General features: G+C 41.0%; 1 long non-coding RNA gene across 1 annotated transcript; it reads left to right on the forward strand.

Moving 5' to 3' along the window:
* The first annotated feature begins 2,866 nt into the window (after positions 1-2,866).
* On the forward strand, positions 2,867-5,303 carry LOC121909196. The gene is made up of 2 exons (XR_006099382.1): positions 2,867-3,069; positions 4,736-5,303. It is a non-coding gene; the product is annotated as an uncharacterized LOC121909196 (long non-coding RNA).
* The last annotated feature ends 5,905 nt before the right edge of the window (positions 5,304-11,208 follow it).

The raw sequence follows: 11,208 nt of genomic DNA on the forward strand, positions 1-11,208 counted from the left end.
TCTGTGAACACCACAATCGACCTGTGTGCTCGTTTAGTTGTGAGGACGTGTTGACCTATGAACAGCTTTAAATTTAGTGATTCACTGCTGCTACCACACTCAACCTTAACCAGGTTACCTTGAAGGTGAAAATCAGGTTGAACACTCACAAAGAAATATCCTGTCAGTAATATTAACTGTCTTTATCTCAGGCTACGAGGAAGGTTAAACATCCCAACAGACAGCTATCCTTGGTTACGCATCACATTATTACAGAACAAGAGCTTTTAACGGCTACAAAACATCCTGAAGCTTCATCTTATTCCCTGGAAGTTTGCGGATTTTCATCAAATTACTAGTCAATCCCACACAAGCGTAGTTTTGACCCAAAGCATGAAAAATAATGAATGTTCGCTGCCTCCTAAAGCGCCTACACCTCTGCTTGCACCCCGTGGCCTATCCAAACTCACTCTTACACATTTAAACAGCAAATGGATTTTATCAGTGTAAACAACAGCTGAAGGGTGTAAATACATGAAGATAAAAGGGGATTTTGAACGATGGGTTTTTGCTACAATTTTACGGATAGAAATCCGAAAATGGCAAAGAATGAATATCATCCTTTAATAATTTGTAATCTGACTATTTATTAGATGGGGAAGACAAAATAATTTAAAAAATACCACTGCTAATTTAGTGGCTTAAAAGGTAAAGATCTTTTTGGGTTTGTTTCTCTGTGTGTTGAAAATCATTGTACTGTTGTCCTGTGTGACCCAGCTTCTATCAACTTCTATTCTGAGCCCTTTCTTCTCCTTCAGACTCCATTATAATGTCATCTAAATAACATGTGTAGTCCATTATAGTAATCAGATAACTAATTTGAATGGAAGACATTCAAAACAGTCCTCCCAGCTCATCTTTGGCTCGCGGTGGGCAGATGTTAACATTAAGCCCTGAAAGCAGAGGGAGAACAGAGGAGGATCACTAACATGCATAATCCTACCTCCTGATGTTTCTATCAAGAGGCGCAGAGTGCAATGTTCATTATACAACTAAAGCCTCACAACACAGCGAGCGGGATCTTCCCCCAGGATTCCTCCCTAAGCCCAACTCTTGAGTCGCATTGATGACTGGCCCACACAGATATCAAAGGAACAAGGCTTTTGTGATAACTAATGGCTGCAGCCACCCAGGCTTCATTCAGGTCATTTTGTCAGAGGGAACAGAGCACAGAGAGGGTCACTCGTGTGCCTTATTTACAAATACACACACGTCACCCACCCCAGCAGCGCCTTGCATTCATAAAATGGGGGATGGGTGTTTTCTCCACAGCCTGTAAAAACTGTGACGAACCGTCAAATAGCAGGTGTCAAAGAAGATGCTATGGTTTAAATAGCTTACAGAACAACATAAAGATTCACTGGTTGATGACTGATTGTCATGAGATTTTGTCAAAATGTCACACAGGCCCCTGAAAGCAGCAGGAAACACACAAGCTTGTCCTTATAACCTAAAGGCAAACCTTTCCGCTGCTTTCATAGACCAAAAGTCAAATGTTGCACTGTCACATTTCATTTTTCTCTTTGTAAGAAAACAAACATTTCTGACGGTTAATGATGACACCAATGACATTAATCCAAAACTCCAAAAAAAATGAGCTTTTAAACCTACAATAAGTGCACATTTAAATCACTGCTTGTAATTTACCAGCCTATTGTGACTATTGTGTCATTTGAAGGTGGCACAGTGGGAGAATAATACAGGAATGACTTTATTATTATCTCCCAACCCACTGGATAGACTCGTGTCCAGCTGTGGTGCATCATAATTCCTCGCAGTAGACAAAATTTTATCGAAGGAGGGTTGGTGATGTATTCTGATATACACTCACCGAGCATTTTATTAGGAACACCTGTGCAATCTAATGCAATCCAATACAACAGCTCTGCCATAAATTCTACTTTTACGAAGCTTATACATTTTTTGGATTTCGTTGACATTGACAGTGTTCCTGATATTTTGTGTGTGTTAATGGGGTGGACAAATTATTAGAAACACTTTTCAATACAATGCACTCCAGTACACCAACACCACCCACTCCACTATGACCTCAATAATAAACATAAAGTAGAATTATCACCTTTCTGACAGCTTCGTGAAAGTAGAATTTATGGCAGAGCTGTTGTATTGAATTACATTAGACTGCACCAGTGTTCCTAATAAAGGGCTTGTGAGTGTATATCTGGGGTACCTGTACTCAAGGTTTGGAGTCCCTATTATTCGAGCTACAACTGACAGATGGCTTTATATTTGAGAGTGTATGGATATACAGTATTTCCACAGGAATAGAAGTGAAATTACATTTAAACTGTAGCCAAGTGCCATGTACCTGTACAATTTCCACTTATTGAAACATTTTCAATCTTGTTGTTTCCATCACAAATTAATTAGATCCCTAATCTTGATCTCACTGCTCAGGTTTAATTCAATTACATGTGAGCTCCTCGCCACAGTCAGGCGCAGGTGCTCGCTCAGGTGAAGTCTTTTGGACTCTTGGGACGCATGATTTCAATTAAGTCGGGGTGTTTCCTCGATCGGATTAAAATGATGCGCTGCCATTAAGGTTAGATTGATTTATTCCTGCAGTAATCAGAAATCTGTCCTCTTTCTGACTGAGGTTTTAAATTAAAAAAACAGGTGTCTTCCACCGACATACACCCTCAGCCATTTATCCATCTGCTTTATTCATATGCATCCTTAACCTTCATATAATGTAATTTGGCTACTGGTTTGGGCCGCACCCTTAACAGGTCTGGAAAAAAAAAATCCACGTCAATTGGCCTCCTCCCGCAGCCGTCACTCCACATCGTCCCGCCTCTTCCTCGTCTTGTCTCAGCGGACGTATAAAAACACACTGATCCATCTTCCCCCAGCCTACCCAGTAACATCACGATAACCATTACGTGGAGCTCAGATGGGAGGGCGCACAGGCTCAGATTGTGGCTAGTTTCATAGAAAAAAACCCAGCAGTGAAAGAGACGCGCTGCATAACATTATGTCGGCATCACCTGTTGTTCCCGTCGATAAACGGTGAGTCCATCCACTTAGCCTTTGTCCTGCTCGTTTTATACAAAGAATGCAATGTTAGGATGTTTTTATTTGCAGGATATGAATGTGTTTGCAGATTTTTCGCTCCACAAAAGCTGCCTTTTTGCACTTCGGGGACTGAAAAGCAAACATCATGATGAAGCAAACAGCCTTCGAGCTATTAAGGAAAATATAAACAGCTGCTGAGACAAAATCCCGACTGCGTCTGAGGGAAATTAAATGACATCCCCTTCCTCCTCTTCCTGCCTCGCCTGGGGGAGAAATGTTTATCGTGTCGTCATGTTTGCCGTGATTTGAGAAGAAGGGAAAAAAAAGATAATTGACCTTATTTCAGATCAGGAGCAGCGTCAACTGCAGATTATACATGTCAGATATCAGTGGACTTGGGCTTTTTAACCTCCTGAGAGCAAACTTCGGTGCAGCAACAGGTGGCATGTTTTTTTTTTTTCTTTTTTTTTTTTTTTACCCCGGGCCTGAATCGAGGCGAGATGCTGAGGAGATGGACGTGGAGGAAAAGTAGGGCGTCATTCAGCACCGAGACACTGGACAGCTCCCACGTCGAGGGCTACAGTACACGTTTCCTTCAGCCGCGATCTGGACGGAATAAAAGGTTCATTTCTCGCTTTTTTTAGCATTACTTCCCGTTATCATGTTGACACGTCTTCTGAATATTAACCTAATGCTCAGCGTTAACATGCACCTACTATTTGGAAACTAGATGGACGATTTCTGAGTGGTAGAACAGCAAATGAAGTCGTTTGTTTTTAATCAATACTGTATTAAAATGAGCCTACTGGACATCATGGATCATCCATTCTGGGGTCTTCTCTTGGTCTTAATAGAGTGCTGTTTCTGCTCAGCCATCCTCTTTTCATAGTTTGCATTCAAGGACCCCCCCCCCCCCCCCCTTTTCTCCTTCCTTGCTCGCTTCCTTCCTTCCTCCCCTTCCTTCCTCTCACTAAACTGTCCCCATCTTCCCATCCCCCTCTTCCACTGACTCCCAGTCTTGTTGCATAGCTACCAGCTCAGAAACATACTGGAGATGCAGGACAATCTGTCTGTCTCTTCTCTCTCTCTCTCTCTCTCTCTTTCTCTTTCTCTCTCTCAGTCCAAATGTGACTTATTGGAACACAAATCACTGGTCAGATTTCCATTTTCTACACCTAAATAGAGTAACCACAAATTGTGCACAGCTTAAGGTTTCTGTCCATTGCATATGGTGAACAGCATTTACTCTAAGTGCTGTGCTGTGATCCTCTCTCTCTCTCTCTCTCTCTCTCTCTCTCTGTTCCTCCCCTCCTCCTGTCTCCCTCTTTTGAGAGGAGCTGAAAGGTTGGCATTACAACAACAAAGGAAGGATGGAATGTCAACAGGCTTCAGAGAGAAATAGGTTGAGGGAAAACACAGAGATGGGAATTGCATGTAGTGTTTCCATCTCCAACATCTAAAGTTCAAAACCTGTCAACACACATCGAGCTGGTGGTCGGATGCTCTGTAGCACCTGTTTCACATACCTGCAGAAGCTCTTTAAGTCTGAGGGCTTTATACGTGACGCTGCAAAATGAATATGTAATGTTTAACATCAGTGCAGTGAAGGGGAGATTCAAACTTGGTTGTCACAAGGTTGTTTCTTTTTCTTTCATTACAGATTGCCAGCCGTGGATGTGGAGCCACCAACAGAAAGGAGGGGAAGTGTTGGTAGTGCTGAGTGGAAGACTAGTGATTTTGTTGTGACGCTGATCAAAGAACAACAAGTCCCAGTCTGCCTCTCAGCACAAGCAGTGCTCTTCAGGCCACGTCAGCTGTAACCTGCACAACTCTTCAGAATCTGCGTGCATTTTCATGTTGCCATTGTGGCAGAGTTTCCCTGTTTGTTCAGCAACAACAATATGAGACATGTCCTTTAAAAATGCACCAAGGCTCTGGTGTGCGCCTGTGTGAATGGGTGTAGCCTTAATGCTCAGCAATGTTAATTACCAGCATAATTGCAATCAAAAGCATCATTTAAGTGGAGAAATTCATGGAACAGAAACACACACACACACACACACACACAATGAAAACTGGTCTCAGACCTTGGGGAAATACTGTAATAATGGCATGTAGCACACTTTGTACAGAACAGACTGAAATAACACAATGTTGATTAATAAATCTGCACTGGAGCGTATTGTTGAGTTGTTATAAAGGTGAACTAAAACCACAGTGTAAACCACTGAAGTGTATTTCTGCTTTCTTTTCTCACATCTGCATCAACACACACATGGCAGCATTGGATCTGAAACCACCACATACAGTGTACGACACACACCGAGGAGATCGTTAAAGACAAAAATCTATCCAATCTATCCTGTTCTTTCCTGCTAACTATACTTCATCCTGCTGTCCAACATATTACTCCTCTTAGATCAGATGGCCTGCTGCCAGAACACTTTACTATGTGCAACACTTTGAGTACTTAGAGGACTAAATACATGTCATCCATTAGTAAGAGGGGTCTAAATCATTCTATGGACTTAAGTGGCTGCCTTGGTTGCTGTAATGGGCAGTGGAGTGGCTACCCTTCTTGTAGTGCTCTAGTAGTTTCTTCAGTATGTGTTTCAGTTCTGAGCGACCAGGTGAATGAAAAGGGGAGATAGAAGGACTCGTTCTGATCCCAGCTGTGGTGTGCATAGAACCGGAGAGGTCTTTGTGGTGACGTATAGAACACAGACATGCATGCATCTAAAGTCACACAAAATAATAAATCACAAAACCAACAGTGCAGGCAATCATCCTCATTGTTAAAAAAAAACCCCAACATTCGGAGGCTGACCTGACTTTCTGCATGGTGACTAACATGTTGCTATGCCTCATAGTGTCACAGAAACCACTCAGTGTGAACTTGGTGGCAGTGTTAGGAGCCCATTAGGACCAGAAATAATTAGGGAATGTGTCTCATGCACACAGTTTCCATTACTTTATGTAGTTCTGCATTACCCTTCACTTGCCAGTATTTGGTCTGCTTATGAGCTGGATGCAGAGCCAGGTCTTTCTGAGTTTTGATTAATATCAGTAAACAGACCTGAGCAAATATAAGATATCCACAGTCACTAAGAAGTCTGAGAGGCGCGCTCACACAGCAGAAGACATCTGTGATAGATCATAGTCCTCTGCCAGTATAACAGCTGATACTGTATTCATATAGGAAAAGAAGGATGAAGACATAACAGACACACACAATAAAAAGAATTAAATCAATCCACTTCACCAAGATATGTCAGATTCTACCAGCTGTATGTAAATATATTAACGTAGACTTAAAAAAATAAATGGATGAAAATGATTGAAAAGTGTTGAAGCTTTCAGAAATTCAAAAAAAATGTTGTTACTAGGATACCTGAATGAGTGACCTGATGTTTGTTACACATGGCAAACAGGGTGCTGAAGCCAAGCTGACCTCATTAGAGAGAAAATGCACCTTGACTTGATTTAAAACAATGTGAAAAGTAAAGATTGTGACATTTATCTTGTATATCACTGAAATCCAAAGCTGTGAATATTTTTGATGAGACCAATACACAGTTACATTTGAACGATGAAGCACCTGAATCATCTTTATCTCCACTGACTGTAAATGCAGAGCAAAGAGCAAAAATCAATCATGTCATCACCGTTTCCTACAGTATTAATTACAATCCTTACAAACCCTGTCTTTTATAAAAAGCTTGCAAGGATTTAATTAAAAATGCGTCGTGGCTGGTCTCATTCACACTGCACCCTGTAAATCTCCAGATTGGCGGCATGCTGGTTTTTCATATATAAAACCAGGGACTGGCTTGCGTTGCTAAGCAACACAAAGGAGTCGAGTGTATTTGTTTATTGGCCAATAAGAATGCAGACAAAGTTTCAAGGTTTTCTGGGAAGGTCCTGTAATAATATAACTCACAGGAAAAAAATAGAGCAGAGCATTTTCTAATAACAACCTTTCATATACATATATCTGTGTATAAATATATTATGCATAAAGAAGCTGCTCCCCTTTGAATCCTTCATGGAGCTCTAAAACAGCTTTCAGCCTGTTTGGTAAAGGAGTAAACAGGTGACTAATTTACTGTTGGTTTTAACAACACTCCCACACACATAACAAACATAAAATCACTACTAAATCCTTTGTCTCCTGTGTGAAAGAGGCTTAATAAACGTAAAAATGAAATATAGGGTTCAAACCTTTTTGCACTAAACAGAAGGAAGCAGTTCAATCAGCCAAAATTAAAGCCACAGGCAGCAATGAGTGGGTTTCAGGCTTCACAAAAGTGAGCAAAGTCACTTCAGCTAGTTTAATTCTGTTAAAGAAGAAGTGACATCAATTACACACTTACTTGTTTCATCATCACAAAGCCTACAGCATTTCAATAATTGTGCACTCAAAGTTCCACCATTCGTCCCCCCTTCATTGGATTTGATCGAAACACGATGTGTATGTTCAGGAAATAGCACAGGATGTCTCCAGTGTGTTTAATCAGGATTGCTCAAAAGCATCTTGAGTTATGAGCAGATTTGTGATAGGCCACGCCCACTTGCACCAATCAATATTTTGGTTTACACTTCCTCAGAGCATGCACACCAACTTTGGTGAAATTCTGTCAGCCAGCTTTTCAGATACATGTCACGTGTGGCGCCCCCCATGAGCTGGGCTCAAAATGCTTTGGTAGACCTGTGTCCAAACACGGACTGACGTTACCTACCAAGATTTATGATGATTGGACAAACTGGTAATGAGTTCTGGTTATCGCCCTTTGTGAAGATATTTTGGTTGATGGCAGCCATGTTTTTCAACCAATCTTGCTCATTTATATTAGAAATGTGTATCTCAGTCCCCCAAGGCTGTATACCAAATTTGGTGTTAACGGAGTCAAAATCCAAAAAGTACATGCCATTATTGTTTTTTCAGTTTATGCAAATTAGCCAAAAATCTATCATGGCGGACTTTTATGGTCCGAGACAGGCCCGTAGCTACCACTGAGTACACCGAGGTCATGTCCTCAGTATTTTCTCAGTATTTTAAATTAAAGTGACAAATTGCTAAAACTACTTAGTTGTATGGTGTGTTGTGAACAAAGGATGGATGATACAAATCCACTTAAACAATTTAAGAAGAATATAGAATGGCAATAATAAGGAAGCGCTGCGGTTACATAGCCTACCTCTCGAAGCAAGATTGGTCAGTTCCATCAATGGTAAGCCTGGCTACAGCCCTCCATAGACTGTATTGCACCCGGCCTACACACTCAAAACAAGTAACTACGAGTTACACCACAGGTACAGAAGCAGCAGCTCTGTTCAAGATCTGAGCTCACAAAGCATTAACCTATATGCTTGCAAAATGTGACATGTCCAAACTTTTGCACACAGAATCAACGAGGAGTTTCTGCTCTGACATTTCTAGTGGCAAAATATTCAGGGTGGGAAACAGGTTACTACATTATAATAAAGTTACACTGCATGGCAGCAGCTTTGAATAAACAAATACCTTATCGCCTCCAAAAGTGGCCCTTGCCAGGTCATGCATGAGGTTTGTGGTGATGAAGGATCACATCAGGGCATAGAGCCATATTCGCATGCATGAGAGAGAAGTCAATCTCTTCTGGGTTATTGTGCTGCTAAACATTTTGAAATGACAAGACTTGCTGTTTCCTTTGGCTCTCTAAAGCTGCACCTTCATGTATCAGAATCTTTGAGGACAGGAAATGAGGCACATTACCAAAATGTTTCAGTGATAATTTATCACTATAATTGATTGATCAATAATAAGAATTTTATACATCTTCCTTGAATCTGTGGAACGTGTTGTTTTTTGTTTCTTTTTCAAAGAAATAAGTTTGAATCAAATTGTAATTGTCCAAGTCAAAAATGTTCCAGATCTTCTTTCTTCCCTTGTATTGAACACGCCATTTTTGGTGGGTGTAGCACCCACCAAATTTGAAATTCATTATTTCTGTCCCTGCCAGGCTACTCCACACCCAAGAGTTAAAAAAAATTACAAAGTGGGCAGTAAGCTACAGTACATTAGGTAAGCAGTGTTACTGGCTCGAAAAAGCACAGCTAACTGATTGATCAATGCTAATTCATTGCTTGTGTCCCTATTGTGACATCAACAAGGGCAATAACTCTGTACAGCTTGTTTAGACTTGTTAATCTGAAGACTCTGTCCAAACACCACGGAGTACCACATTTATGTAATTTTCCTCCAGTACCTAAATAATATTTCAGCCTGCCAAATCCATACAAAGACTAGACAAAATCCATTTTCCATAACATGTCCCCTTTAAAATTGTAACCTCAGCCAGTAGGGGGTGCTGCAGCATCCTCAGACCCTGTACTTCCTGCATTATGAGTGAGCTATGTTTTGCAGGTAAATTGCCTTCAGAACTGATAACTTGACATACTATTTTATCATTTAAATAATTTCTTTCTTTTTTTTAACATATCTTTTTTTATCTTGCATTTTTATGTTGTGGTTGGGTCCAGGCCATATCTTTGTTTGGCTAAAGCTTTTCCCTTTGTTCTACTACATTGGCATGCTCCCAAACCTCCCTAGCAGGGCTGTATCAGTATTTCTATAATTCTGGCTACAACCCTGGTCCAAGAGGTTTTTTTTTGTAGAGCACATCGAGCTGAACCTGAGTGTGAAATTTCAAGTCAAGACTTACGGTGTTAGGGGCGTGGCCTTTCCAAAATTTAATTTTTGGGTCTTAATGACAGCGCCACCATCTGGCTGATTGGGCTCATATTTCTTGGGAAGAACATGCACATAATTTCCAGTTATTGGGCCAAGTTTCATGGTTTTACCTCATTCCAGCTCACAGCAATTTGAGCTGGGGCAGAAGACAACAAATAATAATAACACAAACCCTTCAGGGTTTGAACCCTGAACACGTTTTAGTAGACAGCAGTGAGTATAACCACTTTCAGGGTCCAAAAGAAAAGGACATGTATCATTTTAAATGCAGGTCTACAACATACTGGGCCCCCAAGCTCTTCTGCCGCCCACAGGACAGGGACAGAGTTAGAGCCATAACCAGGCACATATGGTCCTTTATTTGTTCTGTTTTGCCTGAACTGAAAACCAAAGCCAGGCAGATGGTGTCATGAAGAAATAAAAAGGCAGAAAGTACTGATGGATGTGTAAAAGGAAGTGCACAACAGGTAATAAACTGCATCAGACACATTCTCAAGAGTGCAGACCTTGTGCAATGCATGTGCTCCCTCCTCATCATTATTACTATCTGGGCACCGAGCCTGGTGTGATGGTATGCCAACTGTTCCCCGATGGCTGTACTGGCACCCGTCACCACCAGCACCCTGGCACCTCGGAGTGACTCTGAAGGATGAAGGGTCTGACTGCAGTCATCAGTAAGCATGTGGCTACATGTGTGGTCAGGACGAGCAGGAATCAGGAGACAACATGTCCTCTCATCAAAGCTGCAGCTGACATTTGATGTAAAGACACAGATAACCCTGCTACATGGATATCAGATATAAGCTGCACCTCATGGCAGATTGTTTGGCATTAAATAATTGCAAATATCTGAGCAGGGGTCACCTCTAATATCACTAGTGGGTGTTGAATGATTTCAAACACCAGCATGACACCATTAAACAAATAGTAGCAAATAACAAGCAATCAGGACTAATTATGTGATCTCATGATAGTCTTTATATTATTTCACCAGGTACAGAAAATAGGAGAAAGCTTTTCATCCCATAACAGAGGACATTTGCACAGACAAACACGTGCTGCATCTTTAATAGCTCACCTTATGGGGCACAACTAATGATGAGAAAGTAGTCATTAAGGAGTATGTTAATGTTTAGCTAACACAGTGTCTATTGCTTTAAGATGAAACAGACATTTAAATTATGCTGATCTTGAATCATCTACAGCATTAATCATTAGCTTCTTTTCCTCTGATTTTATTGGCCTTTAAGTGCAGATGCTAATCAGGAATCTGATTTAAATGGGCTCCAAAAAAGTGAAGCAGCACAACTAGAAGGAAATGTTGAGCTAAACTTTATCCTGTTAGTAACTTGACTTTTTAGCCACTCAAGCGGCACGGCAGTAGGGATGACTGTGTTGGT

Source organism: Thunnus maccoyii, chromosome 12 (assembly GCF_910596095.1).
Source record: "Thunnus maccoyii chromosome 12, fThuMac1.1, whole genome shotgun sequence".
NCBI classification, from domain to species: Eukaryota; Metazoa; Chordata; class Actinopteri; order Scombriformes; family Scombridae; genus Thunnus; species Thunnus maccoyii.